Source organism: Grus americana, chromosome 1 (genome assembly GCF_028858705.1).
Source record: "Grus americana isolate bGruAme1 chromosome 1, bGruAme1.mat, whole genome shotgun sequence".
Taxonomy (NCBI): domain Eukaryota; kingdom Metazoa; phylum Chordata; class Aves; order Gruiformes; family Gruidae; genus Grus; species Grus americana.
Window position 1 is genome coordinate 69,114,722 of NC_072852.1, and position 19,012 is coordinate 69,133,733.

General features: G+C 41.7%; 1 protein-coding gene across 4 annotated transcripts in view; it reads left to right on the forward strand.

Moving 5' to 3' along the window:
* The window catches only part of ADIPOR2 (adiponectin receptor 2), a 48,906-nt gene continuing 29,894 nt past the window's right edge, over positions 1-19,012 (forward strand). Inside the window, exons 1-2 of one of the 4 annotated variants that reach the window (XM_054824530.1) lie at positions 26-143; positions 9,588-9,652. The gene's annotated coding sequence lies outside the window, so the exon portion shown is untranslated. Of the gene's footprint in view, positions 144-246; positions 372-9,587; positions 9,653-19,012 lie in introns of those variants that run through there. The other 3 variants (XM_054824515.1, XM_054824506.1, XM_054824523.1) reach the window with 3 other exon arrangements.

Consider the following 19,012-nt stretch of genomic DNA (forward strand, 5'->3'; position numbering starts at 1 on the left):
TCGTGCGATGATGACGCTCTAGGGCAAGGAGGAGGCGATAAGGCCGGGGAGGTGGCGGCGGCAGCGGTTGCCGCAGGAGGGGGGCGGCGCGGGGCGGCGGGCAGCACCTCGCGGGCGCCGGGGCGGGCGCCGGCCGTTGCCAGGTGAGTGCCCGGGGTGGGGGGGGGCCCGTCGCGTTCAGTTCCTCACCGGAGGGGCTGCGCGGCCTGGCCGCCGCCCGCGGGGCTGGGGGTCCCGGCCCGGGTGTCCGCCCGCTCGGTGGGGCGGCGAAGGGGGAGCCCCCGCAGCAGGAAGGGCGCCTCGTTCCCTCCCGCCGCTCCCCGGAGAGGGTTGCGGGGCGGTGGTCGGGGCCGCGGTTGACCTCGGCGCGGGTGGGTGGCCGGGGTGTTGGGGGAAGGCCGGCGGTGGGCGCTGCCCTCGGCCGGGGCCGGGTTTTGTCGGTGCGGCGGGGAGCGGGCCCTGCGGGCGGTTGGCCGGGGGCAGAAGCGAGGCGGGCTTGTGGTCAGGGTGTTTGCTGAGGGGCACGAAGGAGCAATTGCAGTGCTCGGCTGGAGGAGGCTTTAGTCTAGTGAAGCACTCGTAAGTGGGTCAAGAGCACTGTAAGTGGGTCTTGTTTGTAGCTTTCTGTACACTTGTTGCTTCTCGGGACAGGGAAATCTGCTGCTGCTCCTTAAATTTTTTTTTACGGAGGTGATAATAACTCCTCTGCTCGCACAGTATGGGAACCTTGCCTTGCCCACTGAATAGTCTGTATGTGTTTCTATGTATGTATCTGTAAACACTGGAGTTATCAACAGTAGATAATGTAAATATTCGTCACTAGTGTAACCACAGCTTGGATGTTCCCAAGTGACAGTTAAATAAACTTCTTAAATTTTTTTTTTCTGAGAGAACCGACTATTCATCTCCTGTTTGCTTAGGATGAGCAAGAGAGATGTTGAAACATATGTAATCGACTAGAAGACAAAGAAGATATGACAGCTGTTGTCCTTTCTGAGCTTTTCAGGCAGTGTTGGTTTCTTTTTGTGTCTGTCTTAGCCTTACAAATCAGTTGATTTAGTGGCTTTAGTAGGTGTGTGTGTTGGCATTTGTTTAATAATACCATTAACGTTAAATTATAACTTTTTTGACATATAGGCTTTGTCACTTTGTGTATGTAAACTATCATGTGCACCTGCCACATAGCAGAAAAGCTTTTAGATACTACTTCTTATTTAAAGATACATTTTGTTCTTAGTGCAACATTGAAGTTCTTCAGGCAGTTGAATTGTCTCCTGTATTGCAGCTGTGTTGTGTATTTTTAAAATGAACCAGATTTTATAAAATTGGTCAGATCGTGTGGGCAAACCCTTCTGGGCATAATCTGGTTTTCAAGAGTTGAAGTCTTAATGTGTAATTTAAACTCTTGTTTTCACTCACTTGCTGTAGTTGGTGCAAGGGAGTATTAAATTCCTGGTTCCGTCCTGGCTGTGGTCTTCACAGATCTGTTCTGGAAGTCAGTGAAGAGCTCTGTACTGCGCAGTCTTCCCTCTCGGTACTGTTGTAAAAATCCTCAGCTTTCAGAGGCCTTTTTGTAGTATTTCAGTAGCGAGGTGCTTGCTTTCTACAGAACCTTAATGAGACTACTTCAAATTTGGTGGTAGCTGCTTTAACAGAGGAAAATATGTTTATGAGTGACAGAAGTAGATGTTGTGTCATGGAATTATGGGCACAGTGCGGTCATAAAACACAGCCTGTTTTCCTTGTTATCCTCCGCTGTGAGCTAATATTGTTTATACAAGAAAGGAAGTGATTGTGTTTGGGATTTGTTTTTCCTTTTCGTGTAGGGGTACTGGCCAGTTCCAGTTATGAAGATTTTATGTTGTGGCTCTTCTGTTATAACTTGTTATATGTAAACTTCAGCTGTACTGGGACACTGATGTGTCTTAGTAGGCAACCTGAAAGAAGTTCACTGTTGTGTTGGAAGTGTAAGATTATTTGATAAAATATGGAAATGATTCCCTTGCCTGAGGTGACAACCAAATATGGTTAAATAAGCCTGTGGATAAGCTTGTTGGCAGCTTCATGGTGAAAGCTGTAGAGAATAGTTGCTAATGTGGAAAACTGAATCAGAATTAGTGATGGAGGAGTTTAAAAGCATCCTAACCCAATCTGGGTTTTCAAAATGATGCTTTCTGAGTGTAAATCTGATACACTCTTCCCATTCACACTAGATTATTTTTTTGTATTTTTGCCATACTACTTAAGCAAAACCTTTCATGGTGAAAATTTCTTCAACAGATTCTCTATTATATGTATGTTCTCAAACATAAATCTAAAATGTGATGAGTATAGGAGCTTAAATTGTATCAGGTCTTCAAGAGACCCAGACACAAACAAAGGGCTCCCTCTTCCCCCCGCCCTGTCTTTGCATTGATGGAGTTGTATCAGTGCTGTTGAACTGGTGGCGTTACTGCTAGTTTGCTCAAGTGTCTACGGAGCGTGCTTTTGGCAATTGTGGGTGAGATTCAGACTTGAAGCCTGACTCCTGGATACAGGATAAAAAGGCTGGAGTTTGAAAAGCCTGTGCTTGCTCTAGGCAAGAGTTTCTGTTGATTTTTCATGAAGAAAAATTAATGGGAATTGGCAGGGCATGTAATGCCAGTGATGTTAATGCTTGGATCTCTGCTGATACCTTATGTCTTCAGTTGTGCGTTCGAGGAGCTGTGTCAAGCATTCACATACAAAAGATCCTCAATATTAGGCACTAAATTCTTTGCAAGTTTTACAGGTTTCTGATTGTGTAACCGTATTGTCCAAGACACTCTGCAAAGAAGCAAGGCTTGCTTTTGTCAGTGGAGATGCTGTCTGTGCGTGAGGAAAATCTTGACAAGGAAACTTCAGGAGGTCGTTGGATTGTTATGCCATCAGCAATTTGAATGCTTAAATAGAAGTAGTTCTGAAATGGAAATAGCAGTGTTGAGTATTTATGATTTGAAAGTGTGTCTGAGTCATTCAGCAAATTTTCTGGCAGACGGTGTTGGTAGATTTGAAAAGATGTTGCACAAGATAATGGTAGTATGAAAAAGTATTTGGGACAATGTTTAAGGGGAAGACTATTACTTTAAACTGTATTGTTCTCTGATAAAACTTGTTTTAAATGCCTTATCCTTTCTACAAGACATTACATTTCAGCTGGTTGTGCTTAATGTAATGATCGGCTGCCTTTGCTTTTTAAAGCAATATGTTTGTCAAGACAAGTTCAAAAAGAAACTAGTTTTCAGAAATTAAGAATATGGAGACAAACAAGATACTAGTTCTGCTTCTTCAGAAAACAAATTTCTGAAAACATTTTTAACTTTCACTTATTTATTTGAATATGCTCCTACTGCCAGAACACTTTTCTTTTGAAGTAGGATGCTGCAGCTCAGTATGTAAACTAATAAGCAGGAGGTGAGTTGTTTCCACATAGTTTCCCCTTGCATTGCTTTGAAAAGAGCAACCTCCTGCCTTCTGTGTGGCAATAGCTAGGAGTGAGAGATTCAGACTTTTATCATCAGGTAACTGTAAAACTGAGCTGGACTTTAACTTGCCCAGTGATTACATATGTTTTCTGGAAAGTTTGTCTCAATGGTTTGACATAAAAATAAAATCCTTATCTTAGCTCAGTTTGAAGATGAACCTCAAGGTTTCCTTTCAGGACACAGTTGACAATCTTTTTGTATACAGAAGACTGCTCACCACATGGTCATGTGGCAGCTGGTGTGGTGATAAGCAACTCCTCTCAGGAAAGGAGATACTGCTGCTGTCTGATTTGAGAAGTTGCAAAGAACTTGAAGTGAGGAGGTGTTGGCAAAATTAAGGTGCTCAGAATTTTGAAGAGGAAATATTATATGTTTAATACCAATTTGCCTTCTAATTTAACATGATTTTCAATTATGACTTCTTTGGAATTTTCAGAACCTCACGGAAATATCTCTGTCCTTCCCTGTTTTTTGTTAAATGACATCTGTTTGAGTTATGATATGGCCAGAGTAGGAAGAAAATTATTTTAGTAGCTTAATGGTCTCTTGAGCAGATGAAATATGTTGTAGGGATGATGGATATAAAATAAAATTAGATGGCAGTTGTATTTGTTGTTGCATGTAGCCACGATTACTCTTGTATTCTAGAGCTACAGATCTCTGCTGCTCTGTTAGTGGAGGAGAGAGTCCCTGTTTCTGGCCATATAGAATTGTTTGGTTGTCTGGGAACTGTATGTGTGTTGACGAATGTTTTGGGACTTCTCAGGTTGCCTTGTGGTTAAATTGCTTGCAGAAAGGTGTCTTCAAATGTATAGATAGATATAAAGTTCACAGGCCATGTAGTTGTCAGTGTAGAAAAATTTGCATTTTGGTTCAGATGGATTTCAGTAGCTGTGAAAATGCAATGGAGTCTGCCGGGATGTGCCAGCTGCTGCAGCTCTCTGTGAACAGGACTAATTAAGCCCTTGTGAGAACAGAAAATAGTCAGGCACTATTTACAGGAAGAAAGTGTTTGGAACAGGCAGAGCTATAATCATTGGCTCTAAGGTACCTTTAGACAGCAGTATGCAAGAGAGTAGACAATTTACTTGCAGAATGGGTTGAAAGTCAAGTCTGAATACTTAAAATGGGTGTTGCAGTGTTCTGCCAGCATATCCAAGTACATTGCAAACTTCTGTTGGGACCTGCTCCTGGAAAGGCTACTTCCTTTTTTTAGCCCTGTCTTATTGTCTTCTTTCTGGCAATGTTTTATCTCAAACTGGTTAGCATTCATGTTTCTTCATCTAATGCTGAAAAACAAACTTATACTAGATATAGGTGTCATAATGTTACAACGTTGACAGCATTTGAATAGGTCAGGTAAAAGTCTAGCTGTCTTTGCCAACATGAATGATTGTTTTTCTAAACGTAGCTGTGATCATCTGCATATATTCAAAGATAAGGTGCGGCTAGGCTGACGTCATAAGTACACTAAAGCCATTTTTCATATCTGTTAATCCAATTTTCCTCCTTCTCAACCAATTTAAACGCTCTCTTCCCCAACCTGTTTGGTTCCATCTGCTTAGAGGATTGCAGAGACTGCCGTTCCTTGTTTGGGTCTAGAGGATGACAATTTCTATGTACAGATTTTGTTAGGGCATCACTGGGTGTGTTAAGCAGTTCTCCTACAGCTCTTAGGTAAGGGTTGTTTTGTTGGTAAGAACCTTTAGTGGGCTTCTCTCTGTTTTAATGACAGCATTCTTGTGAGGTTCCTGTTTTAACTCCTTACTGATGGATATGTTTATTGCTTGACTACTATGATTTTCTCAAAACGTTGTCATAAGTGTGTTTTACTAAATGGGATGCTTTTGGATATTTGAATAAATAGGCTGTTCTTCTGGAGGGAACATGCCACAGACCTTCTTGTTGTATGAAATATTTTCTTCACATAATTCTACAGACTTTATTAAAGGCACTTATTTGTGCTCTTTTGATTTCATGTGCAAACTACTTGGCGGGTGATACTAGGTTTTGGGACCTGTTACCATGATAAGGACTTCAAGCTAACATATGTCTATACGTTGTTTCTGAGTTTTTGTAAAATGCAGAACTTCTGATGAAAATGGAATCATTGAATTGAGGCAGTAAAAGCTGCTTTCTGAGAGCAAATACCACCTCTGGCTTCTTAGATTAAATCTGAAGGATAAAATTCCTTTAGCTAATCTTTAACTTCTGCTTGTACTAGAGATACTCCTCTCTGTCTCCCATTCTGCAGTGGGAGATGTTTTAAAAAGCCATGCAATGCAAAGATAAGTATAGCTAAGACTGGCTATACTCAGTCCTGAGAGTATTGGGAAGCTTTTACACACAGGGAAAGGGATTTTAACGTTTGGAACAAGGAAGTGGATGGCTAGTAGGACTTGAGATGAAGAGCCACTGAACATGCATTTCAGCTTCTCTCAGCTGGCAGTTTAGGTATGCTTTTGTTATGAAGAACACTGCACTGCATTTCCTAGTGGGTTGCTCCTGAGATTTAGTGTTTGCCATTCCCTGGTGTAAACTGAAGGACGTACTTTTTCTGTTTTCCTTCCTAATGCTTTAATTTATGTCTTGGTCCCTGTGGCTGGTGGAATTTGTGGGCATGTGTTACTTAGACAAACGCTAGTGCTGTGGAGATAAGTTAGCGGTGGTGGGATCTAGTACTTCCTGACGTTATGGGATGATGCAACCAATTTGTTTGTGAAGAACACTGTGCTTTGCAAATTGCGTTAGCTTGAGCAATTATTTGTGTGCCTATGTATTCCCTAGAACAGCATATAGTATTGCAAGGCTGATAACAGCGATGCTCTGCTGTTCTCAGTCTTTTAGGCAAATAGGTTTTTTGTTTTAATGGAACATGACTGTAGAAAAAAAAGGAAGAGCCTATTCATAATTCTTATTAAAGTAGCTATGTGACAAAGTGCCAGCTATTGGCTTTCTGCCTGCTGTACCTTCAGTGGGGAACAGAATGGATTATTTTCTGAGGTGGGTGTCCTGGGATTTGAGAAAAGCATAACAAAGTCAACAAAAGCTTTACTTAGTGGTTTTCTGACCTTTTTATAGTTCAAGTGAAGAGGAGGATGCTGAAGAAAGGCTGTGTCCTGATGATCTTAATGTCCATGGTTAAGTGCAACTGATCTTTGACTTCCTGCTCTGTGACTTTTTAATAATTGGCAACCACATGAATTCTGCAGCATTACAGAAATAGTTCAATAATGGATGTGTTACAAAAATCCTTTCCTTTTAGCAAGCTTCGTTAATGCAGTGAAGGAAGTTGCTAGGTAGCTTAGGCTTGTTTTGTAAGATATTTCTTAAGGGGCAATTTTAAAAAAAAAAAAGTTGATGAAGAAGAAGAATACTAAATTTGTCTGACCACCTGATAATTATGAATTACTCATTTCACCCCTATGAAGGATATAAAGGAATAGTTTTTGGTGGTGTGTTTTTGTTCTCTTTTTATGTCATCCTCCAGAAGCACAGAGCATAATTTGCCAAAACCTCCTTTTCTTTTTATTAGGATTTTTCATAGGTGTTCTGGCATTCTTGTGTCAACTAGGACTGTAGAGAAGGAAGATCAGTAATAAAATATTAAAATTTTCTGGGTTACAAAAACCCAATGTTTGATTCAGTAGAAGGTAACTTGCTGCTAAAATAATCGAGGAGATATGTATTGGTTTTAGCTACTGTATCTGTAAAGCTCTTCTAATTTGGCCTTGATCCTATACTCTGGAGTTTAATGGTAGGATATTTCCTGTCTTCCGCCATGAAGGCAAACTCAGAATTTCAAGTTAAGCTGGTCCTTGATAGAGAGTGGGAGAGGCTGACCAAATTTCTCAGCACTTGCATAAATATTTCTGTCCAAAACATCTAACTAGTGCATGATGCTGTTGAAAATGCCAGTTACGTCAACTGATTTGGAAGGACTCCAGTATACAGGTCAGTGTGGGGAAAAGGACACAAGACTGTCAGAGATGATACCAAAAAGTCTCAAATACACAGATAAGGTCAGGGTTGATATAACAGTACAGTTTTGCATGACTGCGGGTAGCCTGGGTCCGCTTTGGGTTTTGAGCAGCAGAGTCTTAAAATGCTATTGGAAAAGTGGTACAAGATGCTCTCAAAAGGACGTTAGTTTTTCATTCTTCCATGTAAGCCCTTTCCAGCTGACTTTTTCTGTATCAGTTAACTGGTTCAAATACCCCCTTGTTACACATCACAGTAAAGTCATTGTGAAAAACAAAGCGTGATCACAGAACCCATGACTGTTTTCCTCTGAAAACTCATGTCTTGGCTCTTTTTCAATAGTTCATTATTATGTAAGTGCCTGAGGGCTTATCTGCCTGCAAGACTCACATGAATGTTTTGTGCAGTCTAAGGTCATCCTTGAAAAGGTACAGTTCCACATTCCTGTTCTTTTAGCAGTAAGTGTGATGTGTCCAGCAGTTCTTGTAGTACCACTTGAAATCTTACTACCTTTTGAGAGGCTTTATCCTATGTAGAGATTATTATTATTATTATTATCATCCCTTAAAACATGGTGCTCCCTTCTTGGAGATCTTGTTCTGAGGTAACCGAATATTTGAACACTTTCTCAATTCAAGCCAAAGGGACTCCTGAATTGGGTGGTAATCTAAGTTATGTTTTTGTAATAAATGAACAGTTTATAAGCTTATTATTTGTTACAACATTCAAAGTCACAGTTAACAGTGGTGGTATTTGGGGTTGACCAAAGCATAGTTGCATAATTCCTATTGTAGAATGACATTTAGTCATACTAATGATGAAGTAATTGAGAATTACTGGCACTTAAAATTAATTACTAGGCAGACATAAAAAGGAAAGGTGTAGAACGTATGCATTACTGCTGCTTGCATCGGAGACTGCTTCTTCAGGGTATGTGACAGGTGATAGACCTGTATCAGCACATTGTGCTGATGGTGATCCAGTCGCTAATCAAACATGCAGGATGTGTACACTAAAACTGCTTCTCTTCAGTGATTGTCCAACTGTCTTTATTCGTTTTTGAACTTTTGATTGTGCTGAAAATCTTGGATCATCTGGTAAGTTGTCTAGAGAATTAGTTATACTAGGAGGCAAGTGGTCTGTTAGAGAAAACCAATTCTGCTTTCTGTTAGGAATAGTGAATAAGGAAGTCATACAACTGGAAGGCTTTAAACTGTTGGGTATGAGACTTCATATGGAAATATTACCAGCACTTATTGTACCTAATGTAATAAGTGTAATGTTTGAGCCAGCTTCTCTGTCTTGTGTGCTACTTGTGGTATGGATGAAGTAGGTTGTGTAACTTACAAACCTTCCCTCCTCTGCTGGAGTGCAATGAATGTCAGTTTGAAGCTGGCATGTGAGTGCTGTATGCTTTACAACTCCAGTGACACAAGATCCTAAGATAAACTCAGCCTTCAGTTAGTGAAATTTTTAGGCTCTAACAACATGCCATGAAGTAAAGCAGAGAAACTGGAAATGGATTACAGGAAAAGTCTTCTGCATTCCTTGCTGTTTTCATGCTGTAATATTTATGTCATAGAGGATATGGGATTTCAAACTCCCATGTGGACCAAAAGCAACATTGTATATGGCTTGACAAAAGTCCTTTCTGACTAACTTTAAGTGACCTGAGGCAGATTAACATGTGGATTAATGTATCTGACAGTAATAAAACAGTTTTAACAAGTACTGAGGCAAAGATTGTTTGGCAGAGAGTTTGAATAAAATATGGTAACTGGAGTTATACTGAACATTTTATGGAGAATGATGTTAAAAAATTCTTACTTTCCTGGGTTTTGTGCTGATGCATCTTTATACAATTTAGTTGTAACTATGTGGAGTTTTAAATCAAAGTTATCTTGGTGAGCAAGCCTGCAAAAATAGAAGGATTCTAATTTAAATGGATTGCGTGCATTTTGTCATCTACTGTAAATGTTTAATATCTGCTGTATAGCATGTGTATTCTAAGGATTTTTTTCCCCTATCTGTGTAAATTTATTATCTAATTTTAAGCTATCTTGGAGAAACAGCCTTCATGTTGATTTTACATCCTTCTTGTAGGAATCTTGGACTGTAACCTTCCCCAAGCTTGAATACAAACATCAAGAACCAGTGACAAGTTTGAGGTGAGAGAAATTGATCTAAGGTTCCTCATAGATAGTACAGCTATTTGTCAGAGGGCAGTAACAAATTAAGGATTAGGAATATTGGGTGGTTTTGGTAAATGTATTTTAGTGGTTAACTGCTGTGTGTTACTCCACAGGGAAGGTACAAGATCTGTTTCATTGTTCTAAGTTGTATTTCTCAGTCTTGAGGCATACAAGAAATGTGTACGTTTCTGAAACGAGGTGACACTAATGTGACAAGCTTAGCTTCCAAATTGGAGTTGATAGTTGAGGTGAGTGCTAGGTACATACATGAGAGTATAAACCAGTCAGAGACAGGACTTGAACTAGTCATTCTTTTCCCCTTCAGGAGGTAAACTGTAGCAGTGCGTCAGGTATTTGGTAGGGTTGGTTTTTTCTTTTTTCCCTTTTTCTTCAGATTTGTGTTATGGGTGGGTTTTTTTGTGGCTGGTTTTTTTATTTGTCTTTTGTTTTTCCTTTAAATTTATGCTCTTACTGTTCTGACTTTGGCAATGGAAATCAATGACATCAGATTGCTGTGTGACAGTTTAAACACTATTCATGGAAAAAGGTAAAAATCATAGTGGTTAACAGATTTTATCTAATCTGTATGTAAGAATCAAAATTGGGGCACACTGAGTGTTTTGATTTCCTTGAGTCTCTGGAAAAAGGCAAGTCATTCCATTGAAACTTGGAGTTCCAAAATAGCTATAACATAAACCAGGCTGGGTCAAACTAGAAATCCTTCTGGCTCAGGATCCTACTTTCATCATGGAGCTGCTGCTTAAGCTTCTGCCCCATGAGATTCTCAGACCACCCTCTTGTGTGTAACCCAAGTTGGCTGCATGATATCCACCCAGTCTGCCTCCAAGACATGCTACAGAAACATCTTTACATTCTCATGCTCCACTTACTCTGTTTTCTTGCTCTTGTATCCCACTCATGCACAAAGTGACACAGCCTCCTGCCTGAAATGGAGAGACCAAGAAGCTTTGAGCTGGCTTGTGCCTAGCAGTTTCTGTTTCATTGGGGAGAAGTTGATGGGTAGCGTGAGAGTGGTGCTATGGGCGTGTTCCTGGTACAGTTCACTTGATGTGTCCTCCTGCTGCAGTATGAAATCCTGACGTGCATATGCCAAATGTGCCAGGTTGCAGCACGTCTTACTGAGGCTTCGACTGTACTTTGTCCCTCACCTTTCTATTTATACCCTTTGAGTCTGAAGCCCAGCCAAGTTGCAGGACCACCTACCAGTCCCAGCCACACTGGCCATTCAGGGGAGAAGGAAGAAACTTGGCACATGAGACTCTGGCAGCTATGGGGTTTTTCTGTTCGCTTGTCCTCTTATATAAGTCTCTGGCCAGAACATCTCAGGGTAGTGCCTACTGGCTTCTTGCATGCCTTTGGGGAGTTATTGATATTGTTAGGGTGCTTTGCCTGGTGTCCCTGAGAAATTTTCTATTTAAACCCTCATCCTTTCTTCTGTGGGGTTTTTACTTTTTTATCTCATGGTTGTTTGACTTCTTCCCTGTTTTGTTTTGGTTCATTAGGCCCCTTGCTGTCCTTCTGTCCTGGTTCTGGCAAGGATAGAGTTAATTTCACAAGGAGCCCGGCCAGGGGGCTATTCCATACCGTGTGACGTCATGCTCACCATAAAAGGGGGGCTAGTTGGGCAGGAGCGGGGGGCGGCGAGGTTTCGGCCTGGTTCTGGGACAGGCTGAGTGTCCAGTTGGTTGTTGGATGGTAAATTGTTCTCTGTTGTCACCCATTGTGAATATCTGTTATCAGTGCTGCTGTTGATTGTTTTCCCTCTCCCTTGCTGTCCCAGTAACCTGCCCTTACCCCAGCCCTCGAGGCTTTGCCGTTGTTTTTCCGTTCTCCTCCCCATCCTGCCGGGGGAGGGGGGAGCGAGGGGCGCGTGGTGCTCAGCTGCCAGCTGGGGCTAAACCACGTCACCTTCCTCAGAGAGGACTCCAAGGTTTTAGTAAGGATGCCCATCCCGTAAGGAAGAAAATGGCTTCTAAGCATGAATATGCAAATGATACATGATAGGTATGCACTGGTATTTAGAGGCTTCTAGAGCTAGAGGTGGCTTCATGTCCTTAACACCCTTTGATGGATTTATCCCATGCGTTTGTCCAGTTTCCCTGTGAATCCTCATCCTGAAGCAAGGAGTTTGAAGTTTACCTATTTGCTGTGTCAAGAACAGCTTCTTTTTGTGTTTGAAGTTGCCATCTGCTAATTATGTGACCTTATCTTGGCTGACAGACAATGCTTGGTGTTTTCACTTTTCTTGTTGTTTTGGGTGGTGGTGCTGTTGTTATAGACATGAAGATTGGGAAACCTTGTGCTGTGTTGACATCTTACTGCAATTTTGAGTGGTCAGCTCTGGTTTTAAATAGGATTTGCTTTGCAATAGCAAAGAAAGTTTTTTCTCAAATAATTTAGTAAATGTGTAAAATGTGATGTAAAACATCTGAACCATTACTGATTAACTAGCACATGATAAAAATAGATATCAGGTTTTGTATTTCATAAACGCAAGGCTTGTGTCACTTCATACTCTGTTTCGTTAATTACAGCTGCTTGCTTGTCTACATAGGTCAGGGCTTACCTGGTTATCTGGGCAGGTAATTTGTCCTCCAGGATTTTACTTCTATTCTGACATACTAAAATCACAGCACTGATTATTGACTTTTCTTAGGACTTACAAATCTGTCAGTATCTACTTTCTGAAAGCATGCATGCCACTGCTGTGCCGTCAATACTGGAAGAACCTTTTATGCTTTTCATAATAGTGTACCTGGGGATTTTAGAAGTGTATAAAGCAGTGTTTATGCTCTGTTTACATCTGACCCCCCTCTATAGATTTATTGGCCAGGTTGCCAAGTACATCTTTGGCATACAGATTAGTGGTTGACTCCTACATGTAGCACTCGGTCTCTACTGAGAAACTTGGCCTGCATTTTTCTCAGTATTGATGGTAGCTGTCTGTGCACATCAGATGAATCTGAAGAGTTGTGTTGCCTCTGTCACAGCCACAAACACAGTAGTTAGTCTTTGCATCAAAATTATACTAGATAGCTTATTTTTCTTATAGAAAGAGAACAAGCTTATACTAGAATGAGATCACTTACTTGCTAATTCCATTGACAGTAGGTGTTGTGTTGGCATAAGGTATTTTTTCTTCTTTCCAGGATAGTTTATCTGAATAGTTCTATATATATTAATACCCGTTACAGATGCTGTTGGGGTAGGGTAAGAGTACCTTCAATGAGTATTTAAAAACTAGGACAAATAACTATTCAGTAGTTTGCTGACCCAATTCTTGCTGTCTGCTTGTGTTCCTCCTGTCTGGGCCCTTGTCCAGGAAACCAACCCAAATTCCTACCCTTCCTACTCTTAAGAGCATGGATGCTTATCAACTTGGCCAAGTTTCCTTCCTCCTCTTAGGGTTTCTTAAAGAAATTGAGTGTCTTGTATGACAAACAGAAAGTGCAGGCAATGACTGCTTAGCTCACTGGTTTTTGTGTTCGGGTGCTGTTGTAGGAGTGTATATACACATATGAAAGGCCCTTTGGTACAAAACAACATTGACCAGATCACCCTGGTGCGAAGAGTTCCCTCTAGGTAAAGAATGTATTACAGGTTCAGACCTTGCATTTGATTGCTTTTCCTGGGGCTGTTTCAGGCTTTGTTATTATGTTGTAATTTTCCTGTAACACTTTAAAGACTAACAATGCTCTTCAGAGTTGCAAAATGGGAGAAGGAGTGGAGGACTCCATGTTACTGCATTCTTGTTTATGGGCAAAGAGGAAGCACCCCTTGTGTGCATATATATATATGAAAAAAAAAATGTGTGTTTAAGTAAAGCCAAGAATTTATTGTTAGTATAATGGAAATCTTAACAGTCTGACTCAAAAATCATTAGCCTAGATTTAATTCTTAAAGAAAAATTAAGAAGAATATTGCATTAGAGTACTTACATGCAGGAAAGTGTTGCCAAATGCAGCTAAAATTGTAACACATGCTTTTTGATTTCTGTCCCTTCTTCTGGAGTTACTTACATCCTTCCCATTGCTCCTCTGGGTCAGCAGCTTTTGACTGCTGGAGAGGATAACAGGAGGTTGTCTGCCTTGGGAGTCATTTGTTGGGCGGAGTATGATGTTAGAATCATAGAATCATAGAATGGTTTGGGTTGGAAGGCACCTCAGAGATCATCTAGTTCCAACCCCCCTGCCTTGGGCAGGGACACCCTCCACCAGACCAGGTTGCCGAAAGCCCCATCCAACCTGGCCTTAAACACTTCCAGGGAGGGGGCATCCACAACCTCTCTGGGCAACCTGTTCCAGTGCCTCACCACCCTCACAGGGAAGAATTTCTTCCTAATATCTAATCTAAATCTAGCCTCATGCAGCTTAAGGCCATCACCCCTTGTCCTGTCACTACACTCCCTGATAAACAGTCCCTCACCATCTTTCCTGTAGGCCCCTTCAGGTACTGGTAAGCTGCAATTAGATCTCCCCGGAGCCGCCTTTTCTCCAGGCTGAACAATCCCAACTCTCTCAGCCTGTCCTCACAGGAGAGGTGCTCCAGACCTCTGATCAACTTCATGGCCCTCCTCTGGACTCTCTCCAACAGCTCCATGTCTCTCCTGTACTGGGGCCCGCACAGCTGGATGCAGTGCTCCAGGTGGGGTCTCACAAGAGCGGAGTAGAGGGGCAGGATCACCTCCCTTGACCTGCTGGTCCCACTTCTTTTGATGCAGCCCAGGACACGGTTGGCTTTCTGGGCTGCAAGCGCACACTGCCGGCTCATGTTGAGCTTCTCATCAATCAATACCCCCAAGTCCTTCTCCTCAGGGCTGCTTTCAATCCATTCCTCGCCCAGCCTGTAGCTGTGCTTGAAATTGTGCCGACCCATGTGCAGGACCTTGCACTTGGCCTTGTTGAACTTTATGCAGTTCACATGGGCCCACCTCTCCAGCCTGTCAAGGTCCCTCTGGATGGCATCCCTTCCCTCTAGTGTGTTGACCACACCACACAGCTTGGTGTTGTTGGCAAACTTGCTTGAGGGTGCACTCGATCCCACTGTCCATGTCGCTGACAACGATGTTAAACAGTGCCAGTCCCAGTACTGACCTCTGAGGAATGCCACTCGTCACCGTTCTCCACTTGGACATTGAGCCGCTGACCACAACTCTTTGAGTGTGACCATCCAGCCAATTCCTTATCCACCAAGTGGTTCATCCATTGAATCCATGTCTATCCAATTTAGAGACAAGGATGTTGTGCGGGACAGTGTCAAATGCCTTGCACAAGTCCAGGTGGATGACATCAGTTGCTCTTCCCTTATCCACCAACGCTGTAACCCTGTTGTAGAAGGCCACCAAATTTGTCAGGTGTGATTTGCCCTTAGTGAAGCCATATTGGCTGTCACCAATCACCTCTTAATTTTCCATGTGCCTGAGCACAGTCTCCAGGACGATCTGCTCCATGATCTTGCCAGGCACAGAGGTGAGACTGACCAGCCTGTAGTTCCTCAGGTCTTCCTTTTTACCCTTCTTAAAAATGGGGGTTATGTTTCTCCTTTTCCAGTTGGTGGGAACTTCACCGGACTGCCAGGACTTCTCAAATATAATGGAGAGTGGCCTGGTCAGTTCCCTCAGGACCCATGGATGCATGTCATCAGATCTCATGGACTTGTGCACCTTATGTTGATGTTGCATGTTTCTTCCTCCCTCTAGGATCCACTTGAGGTTTTTTGTATGTTTGCTGACATGCTTTTACACCTCTTTTCTTTCTTCCTTGATCTACAGCTCCAGATTATGTCTGAATTTACTATATCTGGTACCCTTTATGTATGTTAGTCACTATATCTTTGTTATCCCTAAAGCTAGATTTGTCCAGCTCCAGGTCTGCATTTTTTTTTGTAACTGACCATTAGTGAGTTTTTTCTAGCTGCGAGGTTCCTGGTGGCAAGCCTGTGCCCCATTTCTTATCCCACACCTGTACTCCTCTGCACCACATCCTGTCTTTCCACTTCTCAGGGCCTCTGTTGTCATATTAGGCCTGTATTTCTTGACATCATTGTAATTACCCCTTTCTGTGAAGGATAACTGGAGGTTATATCACACCAAGGTAAACAAAAGTAAAATAAATTAGCCATAGACATCTAGTCAATTAGAGAAGCTGCTGTCACTACTAAACAGAGTAAAAGGCAGGTCAAGAAAAGTTCAGCCAGAGCAAACCTGACAAGCCTTGGTCTTGAGACCTTGTGGCTCAATATGGAGCTTATGGCCTGCTGCTAGCAATGGTAGTGCCGTGTTACAGGACTGCACAGTTACGATTCCCTCCGTTTGATGTCTGCAAATTGCTGCCTATCACTCACAAGTCCAGGAAGGGTGTTGCAAACTCTCCTGTGACTCCAGGCTCCTGAGCAGGGCTGAGTAAAGGATCCTGGAGGCATCCTCTCTTTTCTACCTTCTCTTGCCTTGCAGTGACCCGTGTAGGTCTGAGGGCAGCCAGTAGCGTTTTATTGTGATATGTAGCCACTGTTATGTGAAGCATTTGCACTAAGTAAGTCTTGTGTTTTCTTCTATGAATTTTGTCATTACAGTGTTTTGGTTTAACCCCAGCTGGTAACTAAGCACCACACAGCCACTCGCTCATACCCATCCCCCCTACACCCCGAGTGGGATGGGGAGAGGAATGGAAAAAACCTCATGAGTTAAGATAGACAGTTTATTAGGATAATAACTATAAAACAAGTGATGCACAAATGCAATTGCTCGCCACATGCAGAAAATCCCCTGATGCCCAGTATGTTTCCGAGCAACGATCCCGGCTCGCTTTCCCAGTTACATGCGGAGCATGACATTCTGTAGCAGGGAATGTCCCTTTGGCCAGTCTGGGTCAGCTGTCCTGGCTGTGCTCTCCCAGCTTCTGGTGCACCTGGCAGGGCGTGGGAAGCTGAAAAATCCTTGACTTAGTGTAGACACTACAACTGCCTCCCAACAATTGAAAACATCAGTGTGTTATCAATGTTATTCTCATCCTAAATTCAAAACACAGCATTATTTCAGTTACTAGAAAGAAAATTAATTTTATCCTAGCCGAAACCAGGACATACAGTAAATGCTGTATTCTAGCTATGATAAAAGTGACCTGGATGTCTGACTCCAGCTTTTTCTGTTTTATGTGAAATTACAGCTTTATTCCTGTTTTGTAATAAGGTATTTTTATAAGTGTAAATATTGTGTCTATTTCCTTTGAGGAATTTTTTGCTTAATCTCCTGTTGTCAGGATCTTCTGTTGTGAGTTATCTACTGTAAATAGTTTGACTTACAAAATAATCTTTATTTTCCTTTAATGGTGGTGATTATCATTCTTCCAATGTTACAGCCAGTCCTCATTTTACTAAACAAGCAGTGTAGCCTTGTTAGCAAAGGGTGTATTGCAGATATGTGCTTCAAAGTAGGGACAGTATATTTTTCACTGGAAGTATATGTAAGTGAAGTGCTCCTCATTGCCACAGCTTGCACACAGCATTTTTTTTTAAGATTATTCCAATGTGTGGTTGGGGGGCTTTTTGGGGTTTGGGTTTTTTGGGGTTTTTTTTGGTGTTGGAAGAGGCATGTATCGCCACCTGTATGGCTATCTGAATGCATCAAGAAGTGATATTAAGTAATGCAAAACATCTAACGTGTGTATTCCTAAAATCCTTCCTGGTTACTTAAAAATTAACTTGAAGCATGTTTATGGTCTTAAACTGTTTCAAACTTAAAATTTATACTAGCATAGTTGTGCTGATTAGACTGTAGGCTGCAGCTATACTAGCAAGAACCTCTGTAGGGAACACAGTTGTACTAGCAAAAATTGTTATGCCAAGATGGTAAAACAAACCACAGCAAGATGACTCTTTGCGCGAGTGTCTTGGTCTAGGTCCTGTAGATGTGTTTTGAGTTTTAGCTACATCCCTACTTAAAGGGCTTGCATGTTTATGGATAACAACTTTGTTTCTTAGAATTTTAGCAGTAATCTCACAGAGTATCATAAGTAGACTGTGGGTGTTTTGCCTTCTCTCCTTAGTTTTAGGGCAGTAGAAAGTAAAAGATTAACTTAATGTTTCTGCTTTTGAATTATGTCAGTGATGTACTGTGATACCAGTGTCCTTGGTCTTGTTTCAGAATTTGAGATGATTTCGAACAATCTTACCAGGAAAGAAATTTATATCTGAAAGAGTGGCACTAAATGATAGAGGAGGCTAAAAGTTCATTTCAGCTTATTTCTTAACTCTCAACAATAATTATCTTAACCAAATTATTCTCTCGCTGTTGTGTTAAGGAAGTTAAGATACGTAATTAATAAGTAGCTTTACCTGGTCTTGTCTAGACCTGCAGCCATTTGACTAAATCTGCTTCTGACTGACATAAATTAGGTGCAATCTAGTTACAGTAGATCTGTCTTTTGCTTGAGTTTTGGTGGTTAAGTATCTGAAAAGGAGCCTGCACTGCTTTTTTTATCTTAGAGTGATAGAATGCTGTGGGTGTGGATGTTGGTTATTCCTACAATGCTCTTGTAACATTTTTGCTACAGAAAAGTAGCAAATTTTTAAAGTTGTTTGACTTGTGGCAAAACAACATTATGGTTTTCGAGGAGACGAATATATGCTGGTTTCACCTGAAAAATTGCCATTGTTGAACATAAGAAAAGGAGTATGTTTTCTTATTTTTTACAAATATGGGAATGCAAACATATTTTGTAGTCTAAACCTGCCACCCACAAAGTAAAACACAGCTGAGCAAGCTCACAACCTCATGAATAAAGCTTATTGAGATTATCAACAAAACTGGAGAGTAGGTTCTTCCAGAAACTGGGAAGAGTGTGATGGTCAGCTTTTTGCAACCAAGCTTCCGAGATCCTGACCGCTGTATTAAAATAGGTAATCTTGGTAAGGTATCTGGTTTGCTATGCCAGGTGTGGTCTGCAGCTGGTCAACAGGTCATAATGAAGGCTGTGGTATGTACATGTATGACAGTTAAAGATTTGGTACCTTTGGACATACAACTGTCAGTCCTTAACAGGTTAGGAAAATACTGCCTATAAAATACATAAAGAATTAAAATCTTGGGGGGGTGGTCCTACCCTTTCTGTCATGTTGTCCACACTGCATCTCTGACAGTGTATTGGGCCAATTGAGTTTGATAGAAAACAGTTACCTCCTTCTCCACCCTGGGTTAAAGTTTTTCCAGGCTGCCACCTGGAAGGAATAGGTTGTGACAAATGTCAGAGCGCCTCTGGGGGAAGCAGCAATGAGAAGTGGGGCTGTTTGATGCCCACCCAGGGAAGAGTGGGCCTGCCC